Here is a 15,316-nt window from a genome sequence, read left to right as displayed (position 1 = left end):
GAGGGGAGGCGTTGTCTGCGGCCGCTACTTTATTCTAGGGCGAGGGCAGGGCAGCGCCAGCCGCTCAGCAGCCGGGATCCTGGGCTTGGCCAGCGGACGGAGGAGGCAGGCCCATTGGGGCCCGGCTGGGAAAGTGGGTGGGGATGAGTCCGAACCTGTAGCAAGCCGGGGCCGGGCCGGGCCGGGCCGGATGGCGGCCAGCGAGCATGAAGGGGCGGGAGGTGAGTGGGGGCAGCGGGGCTCCGGGCGGGCGCGGAGGCGGCCACCCTGGCAGCGGTACCCACGTTCTGTCCGGGAGCCAAGCCTGATCAAGTCCAGCGCGATCAGGAAGCCAGGGCTCCGGCTGCAGCAGCTCCATCCCGGCTCGGATGCCCGGCTCCTCCAGGGTAAAGCCACCTCCCTGCTGTCGGGGGCAATACCCATGTGAGTCACTCCTTAATTAATAGCAGAGGATTCCGTGGTTCTCTTAATTAAGTCCGGACCCTCTTGGTGTCTTAAAACACACATACATGGAGCTAAAAACATAATTTAATAAGCACCAGGGCCGACCAATCCCAGGGAGAAAGGGTGGAGGCAGCTGAGCCATCCATCTCTACAAAGATACAAAACCTCAGCCCCCTTGCATTCCTGCTGGTGCTGAGGGGGACACAGAAAGCACCGGAGAGGATTTCTTCCCTAACTCCATCGGAACAAGGATTCAGGGAATTCAGGCAAGGTATATGGTCATGACAGTGAAAGGATTATTCTTTTCTTACTAGCAGCTTAAAACAAAACAAAACTCCTGATATTATAGAGAAGATGGCCCCAATTCTCAATTTCCCCTTGTACTGCACAAGAAAAGACTAGATATGATTTTTAAACCTCTAAAAGATTAAGCTTTGTAGAATCCCACTCACAGGTTTTTTCTCTAGGCAGTGCAGTTTATGGTTAAGTAATGGAAAGTGCCCTAAACAGCAGAGACTTGGAGTCTGGGCCCAGCTCTGCTTCTGGCTTCATGTATAACCACAGACAAGTCTTTTCATCTCTCCCAGTCCTAATTTTCCTCTTCCTTAAATGAAGGTGTTGATCTAAATGATCTCTTAAGTTCCCTCCAGCTCCAGTCTTCAGATGACCTAAGAACCCTTGCAGCTACAGTATTAGGAGTTTTAAGGTGTTTCACAGCTCTGGAATTCTCTGCTCAACTTTACCATAATATCTTCTAAAGTCCCACCCAGCTCAAACATTTTATGTTCTAAGGTCTCTTCCACTCCTGACATTCTACATTCTAAGACCTCTTTCAGATCTGACAGTTTATGTTATAAAGTCCCCTTTAATATTAACATTTCTTGTTCTTGAATCTTTTCCAGTTCCATTTCCCATTCTGCTATCCTTTCCATCCCTATGTTCTGATGTCCCTCATAGTTTTAGACTTTCTGTGTTCTATGGCTCCTTTCAGTCCATGTTCTCATCTCCTATCCAGTTCTGATTATTCTGCAGTCTAAGGTCCCTTCTAGCTCTGACATTCTATGTTCTAAGGTTCTTTCTAATGCTGACATTCTGGGTTCTAGGATGTCTTCCAAGTCTAATATTCTGTGATGTAAAGTCCCATTGAGATCTAACATGCTATGTTCCAAAGCCCCTTCCAGCCTTCATGTTCTAAGGTCCCTCATAGTTCTATGTTCTATATTCTATGGCCATTTTCAGCTCTGACATTCCATGGTTCTTGGATCCTTTCCAGCTCTGACATTTTACGTTCTAATATGCCTTCTAGCTCTGACAATTTTTAATTAACAGAATTTTATTTGACACTTTCAAAGGACAACTCTAATGATCTATCTTAAAGTGGGATCTCAGAAAAGACAGTAATTAAGCACTTGATAAAGTTTTCTAGAGGGATTAACTTTTATAAATTAAAGTAGACAAGACAATAATGTAATCTGGTAGATAGGAAAGAACTTGAGTATCAAGAGACTGGGTTCCTGGGTTTCCCAACTAGACTCTGTAGTAAATCAGGTGACATCATCCTCATGTTTGATGATTTTTCTTTTTTAAGCTATCCATAAAATGAAGGGAAGGGATGTTAGCACCACAAGAGCACATGCACTGGATTTGGAGGTCTGAGGCTATGAGTAAATGGAAGCTTCCATGGGCCACAGTGGCCTAATTTATAAAATGGAAGGAGTGGATTAGATGTTTTTAGGGTCCCTCCTGGCTCTAAATCTCTGATTCCATGATCTCATTAGAATAAGGTGAAAGAGAGAATGCTCTCAGAAAAAAAAAAGTATTATTATTAAGAGCTTATTATTTGTGAGGGCAGGGAAGGCACAAAGAAGCAACTGAATTTGCTAAAACCTCTGTGGTTTGCAAGGTACTCCTTACTCAATAAGCCTGGGAGGTAGGCATACTTTGTACAAAGTATTCTCCATTGTACAAAGAATGAGAATATAAATCAACATGTGTCAACATAGAAAAGCAAGTTTTCCTCTCTAGATTTTCCAGATAATAGCCTCAGTTCTCCAGGATTTTCTCTGCTTGTGAAGACGAACACCATTACTTCAAGGCAACGGCATAGTACAATGGCATTAGCCTTGGAACTAGAAGGCAAAAGATCTGAATTCTGGTCCCAGCAATTTGCTCTCTGATCGTGAGAACTTAAGTCACTTGCCTTCAGTGGGCCTCATTTCTTCCCCAGTAAAATAAAAAATTAGGCTAGAAGCTCTCTAAGGTCCCTTTTCATTCTAGTGAGCTATGAATCTGCAACTGAACAGTATAAGACAGTCTCTGGAGCCTAGGCAATAGCCAAAGGTACTTTACTGACAATCCCCATATATCAAAGATGAGAAGAAAGTAATTGGTTCTCTGTAGTTATTTGTGAATTATGAATATTTTATTAACATGGTCCCTGGAGAACTTGCATTGGTGAGTTTACCCTGTTAGAAACAGAAACCTTTAAGAAACAGAGATAGTATAGAGACCTGAAAGGCAGAAAATATACACTGTCCAGCTTGGTCACTGATTAACTGCATTAACTCCTGTGGGCCTCAGTTTCTCCCTTGTTATTCACTTACACTTATATAGTCTTTGCAAAGTGCTTTCTTCACAGCTTCTCTGTATATTATCTTTACTGCTCTTGCTTTTTACAGTTGAGGAAACAGAGGCTCCAAGTGATTAAGGAACCAGTCTATAGTCTGACACCTAATAATAGGAGGCAGGATTTCTTTTTCCTTTTCTTCCTCCCTTCCTTCCTTCCTTCCTTCCTTCCTTCCTTCCTTCCTTCCTTCCTTCCTTCTTTGTTTCTTTCTTTCTTTTTCTTCATTTCTTTCTTGCAATCAGGGTTAAGTGACTTGTCCAGAGTCACACAGCAAGTAAATGTCTGGGGGCAAATTTGAATTCAGATCCTCCTGACTCCAAGGCTTTTACTCTATCCACTGTGCCACGTAGCTGCCCCATGCAGCAGTATTTTATCTGTAGTTTCCTGACTCCCAAGTCTAGTACTTCTTAGACCACACAATTCCACTTCTCATAAAAAAGAGGTTGGGTCCCTAAGAGATGTCTTTTCCAGCTCTCTTGTTCTACGTTCTAAGATTCTTTCCAATTCTCATATTCTATGTTTTAACATTCCTTCTAGCTGTAATAATCTATGTTTTAACATCTCTTCCAGCTTTTACAATCTACCTTTCAAAGTCTTGTCCAGCTTTACACTCTAGGTTCTAAAGTCTCTCCAAACTCTGATATTGTCTGTTCAAAATTCATGTCCAGCTTTGACATTCTCTGTTCTAAGTTCTCCCCTAACTCTGACAATCCATGTTCTCAAGTCCTTCCTGCTCTGACACTCTTTGTTCTCAGATCTGTTCCAGACCTGACACTCTGTGACTCAAAGTAAATTAATACCATTGTGTGTGACAACCACGCATATATTGTGAAATCGCTTTAAATAATGTAAAATCTACGAAGAGTTTCACCCTAAATGTTACCTTCTCTAGATAAATTTGGCATGTCAAAAATGTCAGGTAATTAGAAACTAGGATGAATCACAATAATAGGAATCCTACGTGAGGAGGGGAAAGGCTAATAATTACCTGCTAGTGAGAAAGAGATTCTTTCACTGACAAGCTTATTCTATAGTGAACCTAAATGTAAGTTACGGTACATGCATCAACATGATAGGAAATATTATTTAAATTGGGGGTGGAAATGGACCACAGCAGTCTGACTGGGTTAGGAGATAAAATTGTTGGTTCACACTCATACACATCTTCCCATTTTGCTTTCAATTTATTAAAAATAAAACTCCAGGAGCAGGTTACTTAAGTATCAAGTTTGAGCCATTTTAGGAGTAATAGAGGCATATGCTTATGCAGGCAAATTAAAATGAAGAGTTGAATAATTAGGCAAAAAATAATTAGTCTGTATCTTTACTAGTAACAGCAACAACCCCCATTTCTGTAACACTTTAAAGCTTACCAATATATTTCCTCACAACCATGCTGTGAGGTTGAAATATGAGTATGATTGTCTTCATTTTATTTTGATACTTGGATGGATTTGTAGTCTCAACTACACAAGTACTCCCTCCAGTGATGTAGGTTGCAATCCATCCCTCTCATCCTGTGCACTCTTTACCCGTGTCCTCCCATTTGTCTTTCATAGGCAGAATACTCTACAGGTTGGTGCTTTGCCATGAATTTTCTTGATGTTGCACTGATGGCAGTGGAGCCCAGCGGCTGGCCAGTAGTTATCACTCACTACAGCTCCAGTCCATCTCCTTTTCCTATCTTTATGCTCCTTCTCTTGGTTAGTAATGTGTTGCAGCCTACTCAAGACCCACCAAGGGCGTTTCCTTTGCCCTTCAGGTGACCTTCCAATTCCATTCCCTGGAGATTGTAATGCTCTATGACTTATAAACATCAAAATACATCATCTGTCAGATGGGCCTTTTATAGCTGTATTGCAATAAAATAAACAAACTAATGAATGAATTAATAAGGAAACAAATCAAAACTTTTAAAGCCTTTGATTCAGAGAGGATCTTGAGGTTACTAAACGCATCACGTGAGTTCCCCAAGTTCATTCAGCCTGATCTCCTGTTAAATTCTGGGTACCGTTCATTGTCCATCCAGTATGTTTCCAAGACATAGGTGTTGCTAGATCATCTCTATGGGTTATATATCCAATAATATCATAGTTACTTGTTTTTTCTTTGAGGATCATTAGGACTAACTATTTTAAATTATTTTGAATTTCATTTAGGAGGTTCTACAATATTTCCAAGACTGATATAATCAATATGATTTCATTCACAAGGAGAAAGGTCTGGAGGACTTCATCATTTGTGGGAAATTCCTCTTCCATTTGGACTTTGAGAGAATGGCAAACACTTTTGGAGAGTGCATGTCCCCACTTCATGCCTTGCCTGAGATTAATAATCAGAGGGTAATCAAACAAAATTATCCACTATTACACAGCCTCCAAGGAATCTTGTAGTCTACAGGCAACATATACGTACACAAGAGGCATCTTGTTGGAGAAAAAACTTTTAAGGCAGTGCTTTGCTCTATGATAGGGATTCTTAACTTGGGATCTACAAAACTTGCTTTTCTAAAAAATTGCTAAATGTATTTCATTAAACCTACTTTCCTTTGTAACTTTTTAAAAATTATGCATTTAAAAAGATCATTCTGAGAAGTGGCCCATGGACTTCACCAGACTACCAAAAGGGAGCCAGGACGCAAAAAAACATTAAGAACTCCTATTTCATGAAACCAAATATTTTATTCCCTTAACAAATGATAAGCATAGTGGGATCTTTACTGCAATTTGTCTAAATTTTTTCAATCCATCATGTATTGGTAAAGAGCCTATTGTTGTGGTTCAGCCTTAGTCCTTAAAGAGGGCCAATGACATTGCAAGCATGATGTCTTGACTTGAATAACTCTCACAAAAACCAGCATGATCCCATCTAATACCCTTATCAAGGATTTCTTCCATGCAGATGTATATTATTCCTTTAAAATTTTCCTATAGATGGGAAAGGAGGCATTATGTGTCAATAGTTATTGATGTTCTCTCAAAGATAACTTTTTCTCCTTTCTCTCTCTCTCTCTCTTTTTTTTTGGTAATAAAGTCTGCAATTTTTCCAGAGACTTTTGGTATCTTTTTTTCTCAATGGATACCTTGATTATCAGTCCCTCTATCCCCTAACACTTGTGTCTTCACTAACCTGGACATCTTGTGTCTGGTTTAGCTACTTTTCTCATCTTTGTTTTCTTCTGGGCAATTTCCACTTCCTCAAGAGAAATATATTTGAGATATCAATGTTAGAATGTAAATGTGGTGGTCCCACTATCTCTAATAGTAAAAACAGTTGTTGTAAATTTTTACTAATTTTTCTTCCATTTTTCATTCATTTCTTGAATAACCTTTGGATGGCTTTGTTGAGTTGAGTGTCTAGACAAACTTTCAATTTCTTCTTCTTTAGATCATTTTTGATAATTTATAAGACTTTTTTTTAAAAAGACCACACTGCTTATAATATTTGAATATCATTCTAAGTTGGCTCTTGCAATCGGATTTAAACTCAAAGTCAATGTTGCCCTTGACTGCCATATCATTCTGCTTAGCAACCAAGCCAAATGTTGACTGATTAATTTAGTTTTGGGACTTATTTTGGTCTCCTCATTTTGGCAATTGACTTTACTCGGTTAAACGCCCATATGATATTGTTATAAATAGTGTAGATGTCCTTTCCTCTATCTCTTTCCAGTTTTCCAGGATCAATAATGTATTTAGTAGATGGGACTGCAGTTGATTTAGGGCAGCTAGGTGGTATAATGGATAGAGTGTCAGATCTGGAATCAGCAAGACTCATCTTCCTGAGTTCAAATGTGGCCTCAGATACTTACTAGCTGTGTGACCCTAGGTAAATCTCTTAACCCTGTTTGCCTCAGTTTCCTCATCTGTAAAATGAGCTGGAGAAGAAAATGGCAAACCATGCCAGTATCTTTGCCAAGAAAACCCCAAATGGGGTTACAAAGAGTCAGACACAACTGAAAAAAAAAGTTGATTTGCATGCCATATCTTTTTCTCATTTTTTTTTCTTTCTTATAACTCTGTATTTACTTAGACCTTTGCTCAGAGTCAGTGGTCCAACCATATGCTGATTCAGGGATGACTCGTATATTAGAAATCATTTTCTCTCCAATAAAATTAATCATTTTCATTTTTCTGATGTGGTTTGGTACCTACAAATTCTTATCGTGAGTAAAGTATTCATGAGTGTAGGCATGATGCTTTTGGGTAGTATGCAAATCTTTGGCCTCTTTTCTTTCTTCCTCCTGAACCACATTTTCTTTTTCTTTCTTTTGTTGCTCTCTTCCTTTATATCCTTTCTCCCCCCCATTCTCTTCATAGTAGCACTATAATGGTATGGCTATGTCAAATGATATGTATGGCTTAGTGACTTTTAAAAGTATAATTCTAATTGTTTTCCAGAACAGTTGAAACAATTTCCAGCTCCACCAGCAGTGCATGTGTGTACCAGCCCCACCAACATTACTAGTTTTGTGTTTTGTCATCTTTGCCCATCTGATGGGTGTGCTTGAAATGTAATAGTTGTTTTAATTTGCATGTCTCTTGTTAATGATTGCAACATTTTTTCATATGATTAGTACTGGCTTAATTTCTTTTTTTTTAAACTGCTTACATTTTAACCATTTATTTAATGGGAAATTATTCTTGTTCTTATATATCTGTATCGATTCTCTATATATCTTGAATAATAGACCTTTATCAAAGATACTTGTTGCAAATTTCCCTCCCTACCTCTACCCCTAATTAGCACCTTCTCTTCTAATTCTAGATAAATTGATTCTGTTCAGAATCATGTATTACAGCATGTTTTTCCTCCCTGTCCTCATGGCTGTTTTTGCATAGAGGTTACCAGGTATCAAAGTGGTTTTTGTTTGTTCTGGTAAGGATCTATAATTTCATTGGTGTACACAACTCCCATTGGTCCCCAAAACTCCCTTAAACCAATGCAGGTCAGAAAGTTTTCTGCAACTCCAAAAGAGTATTTAGAGGTTAAATGACTTGCTAGTGGTCACATAGCTTGTATGTTTCCAAGGCAGGGTCTGAACCCAGGTCCTTATGACTTCAAAGCCACTTCTTTAACCATTAGGATGCCTCTCATCCTAATATTGGCTGATGTAATTAAGAATGTATTGGGGGGGTGGAGCCAAAATGACAGAGTAGAAAGACACACCTACTCTAGCTTTTCCCCACAGCCCATAAAATACCTGTTAAAAAGGACTCTAAACAAATTCTGGAGCTACAGAAGCCACAAAATGACAGAGTGAAAGAAATTTCCAGCCCAAGGTAGCCTGGAAGGCTGACAAGAAAGGTCTATCACATGGGGCACAGAGCAGAGTGCAGCCCTTGGAGCCCAGCCTAACCTTGGCCCCTGCACCAGCAGGAACAGGACAGGAGCAGGCCTTGGGGGCAGAATCCCCCAACAATAGCTGTGATTCCCAGATCCCTCAATGCACAAACGCCAAAGACAGCTTCAAAGGTCAGTGAGAAATCTTTAGCACCAGGGTGAGAAGAGAGCATGATCCTCCCCTCCCCCCAGCCTCAGGTGGTGGTGGCAGCAGCAGCTGCAGTATCCATTTTTGGAGCCCTTGGACTAAAGACCCTGGGGGAATTGAGCTGCTGATTTGGGTCTCAGCCCTGAGTGGCAGCCATGGGGTGAAAATGACTGCTAGCGTGGTGGAGCTGGTGGAGGCTCTGAAAAGGGAATTCTACCTGCAGATCCTGAGCAGAAAAGCTTTAGTAGCTCCCAGACCAGAGTACAGGTTAGGAGAGGAGTAAACTCCTCTCCCTTGATTGTGCCACCTTGGAGGAACTGAGAACTTACAGGTCCCCAGAGTACACCCTACTCTTGACAAAGGACCCAAAAGTCAAGTAACTGGTTGGGAAAATGCCCAAAAAAGGGGAAAAAATGAGACTATTGAAGGTTACTTTCTTGGTGAACAGGTATTTTCTTCCACCCTTTCAGATGAGAAAGAACAATGCTTACCATCAGGGGAAGACATAAAAGTCAAGGCTTCTGCATCCAAAACCTCCAAAATAAACATGCAATGGTCTCAGGTCATGGAAGAGCTCAAAAAAGGATTTTGAAAATCAAGTAAGAGAGGTGGAGGAAAAATTGGGAAGAGAAATGAGAGCAATGCAAGAAATTCATGAAAAGTGAGTCAACAGCTTACTAAAGGAGACAAAAAAAAATGCTGATGAAAATAACACCTTTAAAAATAGGCTAACTCAATTAGCAAAACAGATCCAAAAAGTCAATGAGGAGAAGAATGCTTTAAAAAGAAGAATTAGCCAAATGGAAAAGGAGGTTCAAAAGCTCACTGAAGAAAACAGTTCTTTAAAAACGAGAATGGAGCAGATGGAGTCTAATGACTTTATGAGAAACCAAGAAATCACAAAACAAAACCAAAAGAATGAAAAAATGGAAAATAATGTGAAATATCTCATTGGAAAAACAACTGATCTGGAAAACAGATCCAGGGGAGACAATTTAAAAATTATGGGACTACCTGAAAGCCTTGATCAAAAAAAAGAGCCTAGACATCATCTTTCATGAAATTATCAAGGAAAACTGCCCTGATATTCTAGAACCAGAGGGAAAAATATATATTGAAAGAATCTACCAATCACCTCCTAAAAGAGATATGAAAAGAAAAACTCCTAGGAATGTTGCAGCCAAGTTGCAGAGTTCCCAGGTCAAGAAGAAAATATTGCAAGCAGCTAGAAAGAAACAATTCAAGTATTGTGGAAATACAATCAGGATAACACAAGCTAGCAGGTTCCACAATAAGGGATCAAAGGGCTTGTAATGTGATATTTCAGAAGTCAAAGGAACTAGGATTAATACCAACAATCACCTACCCAGCAAAACTGAGTATAATACTTCAGGGGGAAAAATGGTCATTCAATGAAACAGAGGACTTTCAAGCATTCTTGATGAAAAGACCAGAGCTGAATAGAAAATCTGACTTTCAAATGCAAGAATCAAGAGAAACATGAAAAGGTAAACAAGAAAGATAAATCATAAGGGACTTACTAAAGTTGGACTGTTTATATTCCTACATGGAAAGATAATATTTGTAACTCTTGAAACTTTTCTCTGTATTTGGGTAGTTGGAGGGATTATACATACAGATATATATATTTTGACAGAGGGCACAGGGTGAGTTGAATAGGGAGGGATGATACCTAGAAAAATAAAATTAAGGTGAGATAGAGGAATATATTGGGAGGAGAAAGGGAGCCATAGAATGGGGCAAATTATTTCTCATAAAAGAGGCAAGAAAAAGCTTTTTCAATGGAGGGGAAAAAGAAGTGGTAAGAGGGGAAAAGTGAAGCTTACTCTCATTACATTTGGCTTAAGGAGGGAATAACATGCATACTCAATTTGGTATGAAAATTTATCTTACAATACAGGAAAGCAGGGGAGAAAGGGATAAGTGGAGTGGGGGATGATAGAAGGGAGGGCAAATGAGAGGAGGGAGTAATAAGAAGTAATCACTTTAGGGGAGGGACAAGGTCTAAAGAGAGAATAGAATAAATAGGGGGCAGGAGAGGATGGAGGGAAATATAATTAGTCTTTCACAACATGACTATTACGGAAGTCTTTAGCAAAACTACACATATATAACCTATATTGAACTGCTTGCCTTCTCAGTGGGGATGTGTGGGGAGGGAGGAAGGGAGAGAAGTTGGAACTCAAAGTTTAATGAGTGAATGTTGAGAATTGTTTTTGCGTACAACTGGGAAATAAGAAATACAGGTAATGGGGTATAGAAATCTATCTTTCCCTAAAAGAAAAGAGAGAAGATGGGGATGAGGGAAGGGAGGGGTATGATAGAAGGGAGAGCAGATTGGGGGAAGGGGTAATCAGAATGCAAGGTGTTTTGGGGTGGGAGAGGGGAGAGATAGGGAGAAAATTTGGAACTCAAAATCTTGTGGAAATGAACGTTGAAAACCAAAAATAAATAAATAAACAAAATAAGTTAGAGGCAAAAAAAAAAGAGAGAATATATTATCAAAATTCTTCATAGAATTTTGTTACCACTTCATCATGCTTGAAGATTTTGCTCCCTCTTCAAGCTGCAATTCTTTTCACAGAGGCATTTTTGCAAATAATTTCCATATGCATTGCAATATGAGATGACCTAATGGCTGAGGAAATAATGAGTTTTTGTTATCTTTGCTTGAATGAAAAAAACAACTCTATCAAATCCTTTACTTACCCTTTGAGGAAAACCTGAGTCATCCTTTGATTTAAGCTGCATCTTCCTTTTGTCTTCTGGTTTCATTTATTGTGAGAATTTCAAGATTGATATGATTTACCCCCTTGAGGATTATTTCCACTTCTTGGTTAGTGGGCAAGGATCTCACATTGGGAGTATCAACAGCTTTGTTAATATTATTAGTGGTCAAAAAACTGTGATTCTTAGCAGCCTTTGCCCCACTTTCTACAATTTTGGCACAGTCATTGCAAAAGCAGAAATGGGCTATACAGAAGTAAGAGCCATTTTGTATTTTTCTTTGTTTCATGGGTTGTCATGGCCAAGGAATTCATTACCAAGTGGCCAGCCAATTGGTGGTTTGCTTCTCTCTTCTTCGCTAAGGCTAGTCTTTGGAAAATAAACAGTCTATTTCTAGGATCATCCTAGAAAAGTTGGTTCTTCCCCAGTATAACTTTTAGGAAACTAGGATCATTGCCATACCATGAGGCAACATCACAGCTGAGTGTTGAGTGCTCTATTCATGAGAATACAGAATCTATAAGAAAACTTCATAAATTACGCCTTTTCCTTTCAAAGTTGTTTGATCTCTAGACTAGATGATCTCTGTGATCTCTTTTATCACTGTCACTTCAAGATTCTACATGAGCATGGAGTCTAAAATAATGATACATCTGATTGGATGTACTACTAAACAAAGCGACTGTACAAATTCCTGGTGGTAAAAAGGAAGCTTCCTCTATAAGGAAAAAGTAGGGGACCTGTCATGGGGCTGACTAGTGAAGAGAGAAGGAAGAATACTCGATAGGCTAAATGAAGCCAGGAAAAAGCTAGCAATCAGCATTAAGAAGGGGCAGTAGCAACAAAAAAGGAACTGATTTAGATTTTTTTTCCCTGTTGACAAAAGCCAGGAACCTGGAGGGCTGCTGCTGTCCATCAGGAGAGGGGAAAACAATAAACAGAGAAAGTGCAGCATGCTGCCATAGAGGACTAGGGATTAGAAAAATCCAAAGAGAAAGGGCACAAGGAGGGGAAGCCCGAGCCAAGTACTTCAGTTTCTCCTTCTGTAAAGGTTCCTTAAGCCCTTTTAGATTAAAGGTCCCAGGAATAGATGGAGGAAAATAGCCAGCCTCATAGGAAGGTAACACACAGGAGGGGACAATTTACATTTTATTAATGTACCTATTTTTAGGGGTAGCTAGGTGACACAGTGGATGGAGTAATGGACCTGGAGTCAGAAAGACTCATCAACTTGAGTTCAAATCTGGCCAAAGACACTTACTAGCTATGTGACCCTGGGCACATCATTTAACTTAAGTGACTGAACATGTCACTTAACCCTGTCTGCCTCAGTTTCCTCATCTGTAAAATGAACTGGGGAAGGAAATGGCAAACCACTCCAGTATCTTTGATAAGAAAACCCCAAATAGGGTCAGAGTTCGATACAACTAAACAACAAACTATTTTTAAAGGTTAAAAATTCCACTTTAGACCCTTAGGTATTTATTTCATAAGTTGTCATGATCTACTGTGAAGATCAAGTCTCAGGTGAACAGTAATACACAAAGGACCAATTTTCTAGTTTGTGTGTGTGTGTGTGTGTGTGTGTGTGTGTGTGTGTGTGTGTGTGTGCAGTTTTCATTCCTTGCCTCAGCTGTATGATTGCTTTCCTTGGATTCACCAAGACCTTAGAAATAAAAAACTGCTACAGAGTACTACATCCCAAGGAAGTCCTGTCATCATCGATAGTGATAACCATTGACAAGCGAGTCTTCCTGTCAGAAAAGAGGCTCAGGGAAATTGATTTCTACACTCTGGTTCCGAGTTAAGGCTAATTAATGGCCATCAGCACATTAATAGAGGGCACCTATGTGGAACACTCTATTTAGCCTCCTAGCTTATTTTAACTAATGTCAACTACCCTCATTCAGCTTCTTAGTTCAGGAGAAAGTGATGAACTGGGCAGACTTGCTGCTCACTGTTGTTACCAGAGTTAATGTAGGGTTGTTTAATATATTCCCCAACTCTACCCCTTAGGATATGCTAACAATCCCTAAGGAAGTCAGTAAAACAAACATTGAAATTTAGAACAAAGGCACCAACACCTGGTGCCACTTTTAAATTTGGATCAGTGACCTACAGTTACCAAACTTCCCCCTTTCGTTAGGGAGAGGCATAAAATGCATCTGAAAGAGCCTTTGTGAGGCTCTTGTATGAACAGTCAGCTCAATAAAAGCACATTTAAACAGGCTTGTGAGGCACGTAGTACAAATATTATTATTCATATTTTAAAGGAGGTGGTATGAATTGTGTTCCTATTAACCAGTGATGGATATGATTCCCCCTTTTTAAACTTTTGAGTCCTTCTCATCCCCTCCCTCTACCCAGATATGGAGAAGCAGCATTTTATAGTAGAAAGAGTTCTCTTTTTAAAATCAGAGCATGTGGGTTCAAGTGCCCACTCTATTATTTATTACCTGTGTGACCTTGGGCAAGTCACTTAATCTCTATGGATCCCAATTTGCAAAAAAGAAGAGGTGGGACTAGGTTCCTCTCAACTTCAAATCTATGATACTGTGACGGCTAAAGTGAAGTTGGACAAGTTGCTCTCTAAGAGCAGATCTTCTGTTCCTGTGAAGTCTCTGCAACAAATGTTGAGAAACAAAGGGATGAGAAAGTCTAAAAAACAGCTTGAATCATTCTAATAAGCTACTACCCCTGAATTAAAATGAAAGGAGTCAAGCTACCAATAACTAAATACTTCCAGAAGGCCTCCTACACTCAAAGCATCACACAAGATCTTTAGTGGTCTGCCCTTAAAGGGACTGACACTCTCGTTGGAAGGCATTATGTGTGTGTGTATAACATACACACATATACATGCATGCATGCATATACAAACACACATACATGTATGCATGCATACATATATACACACATATGTATGTATGAGAAAAGTTAATGATAAAGAATAGTCTATCCTAATTGCATTGGAGTGGTATAGACCCCAAAATACACACACACACACACACACACACACACACACACACACACACACATACACACACACACACACACACACACCAGAATGATCAGGAAGCAAACTAGGAAACAATATAGATAAAACTGATAAGTGGCCCACTTTTAGGAAACAGTAACTTGCCAGAAACAGATGTGATAAAGTAAAACCTTAAAATGGTATAAGGAGAAATAACACTGGATCAAAGGACCTGGGTTCAGCTCCCAGTTTTGCTATTTATCATCCATGTGACTTTGAACAAGTCATTTTCCTTCTCTGAGCCTTGGTTTCCTAATATAGCAAAATGAGGGAGCTGGACAGATGAACCTTTAGGTCTCTTCCAGCTCCAAAGTCTGTGATCATTTTAAAAAGCACTCGGCTACAGCGTGATGGATTCATTGCAGGTTACATCTCCTGTGCCTGAGATTCTTTTCGAAGATATTTCACTAGCACATGATGCTTTCAAAGTGCCAGAATGTCTCCTTAGACTACCCAGTGGATGATAAGGGTGGGATAGGAGAGGCTCCTTTGAAGCAGTGCATTGTTTTAAGTGCATTGTTCTTCTGGGGCCACCAAAAGGGAAGGTTTTCCAGTGGCAGCTAACCAAAGTTGAGATCCTAAAAACAGCAATCAGAGACTGCTTTTTATTAAACCAATCCTAGACAAGGAAGAAAATGCCTAAGAGAAAAGAGACATGGATGAGGCTGCTGAGTACAGAAGGCAAAATATGGATTTGTTGTAAAGGCACTGCAGAGAGACTTGTTCTCTCTTGACACTCAGTTATGTAGCTTTCTCATGATTACACAAACAACCTATTAGTTCTGTGTTATTCTTGCTCCCTGACACCAATGTTAGGAAAGGAACTGATAAATGTTAATTTTTGCACATTGATAAATGATGCTGCTTGCTGAAAGGCAAGTGACCTGATTTAGAAGGTTGGGGGGTTTTTTAATATGACAAAACATCTCTGAAAATATCTAAATTAATTTAAGTTTTTTCTATGGGTATA

At 39.6% G+C, this 15,316-nt stretch overlaps 1 long non-coding RNA gene across 2 annotated transcripts; it reads left to right on the top strand.

Annotated features, from left to right (window-relative positions):
- Positions 1-100: 100 nt before the first annotated feature.
- LOC140497413 (uncharacterized) lies at positions 101-14,377 on the top strand. Of its 2 annotated transcripts, none has more exons than XR_011964674.1 (2): positions 101-221; positions 9,032-14,377. It is a non-coding gene; the product is annotated as an uncharacterized lncRNA (long non-coding RNA). The 2 variants fall into 2 exon arrangements; XR_011964675.1 differs by having other exon boundaries at positions 221-423.
- Positions 14,378-15,316: the final 939 nt, after the last annotated feature.

The sequence above is a fragment of the Notamacropus eugenii genome, chromosome 3 (genome assembly GCF_028372415.1).
Source record: "Notamacropus eugenii isolate mMacEug1 chromosome 3, mMacEug1.pri_v2, whole genome shotgun sequence".
In the NCBI taxonomy this organism is placed as follows: domain Eukaryota; kingdom Metazoa; phylum Chordata; class Mammalia; order Diprotodontia; family Macropodidae; genus Notamacropus; species Notamacropus eugenii.
Note: the sequence above shows the minus strand (reverse complement) of the source record. Positions and strands in the feature narration are given on the sequence as shown.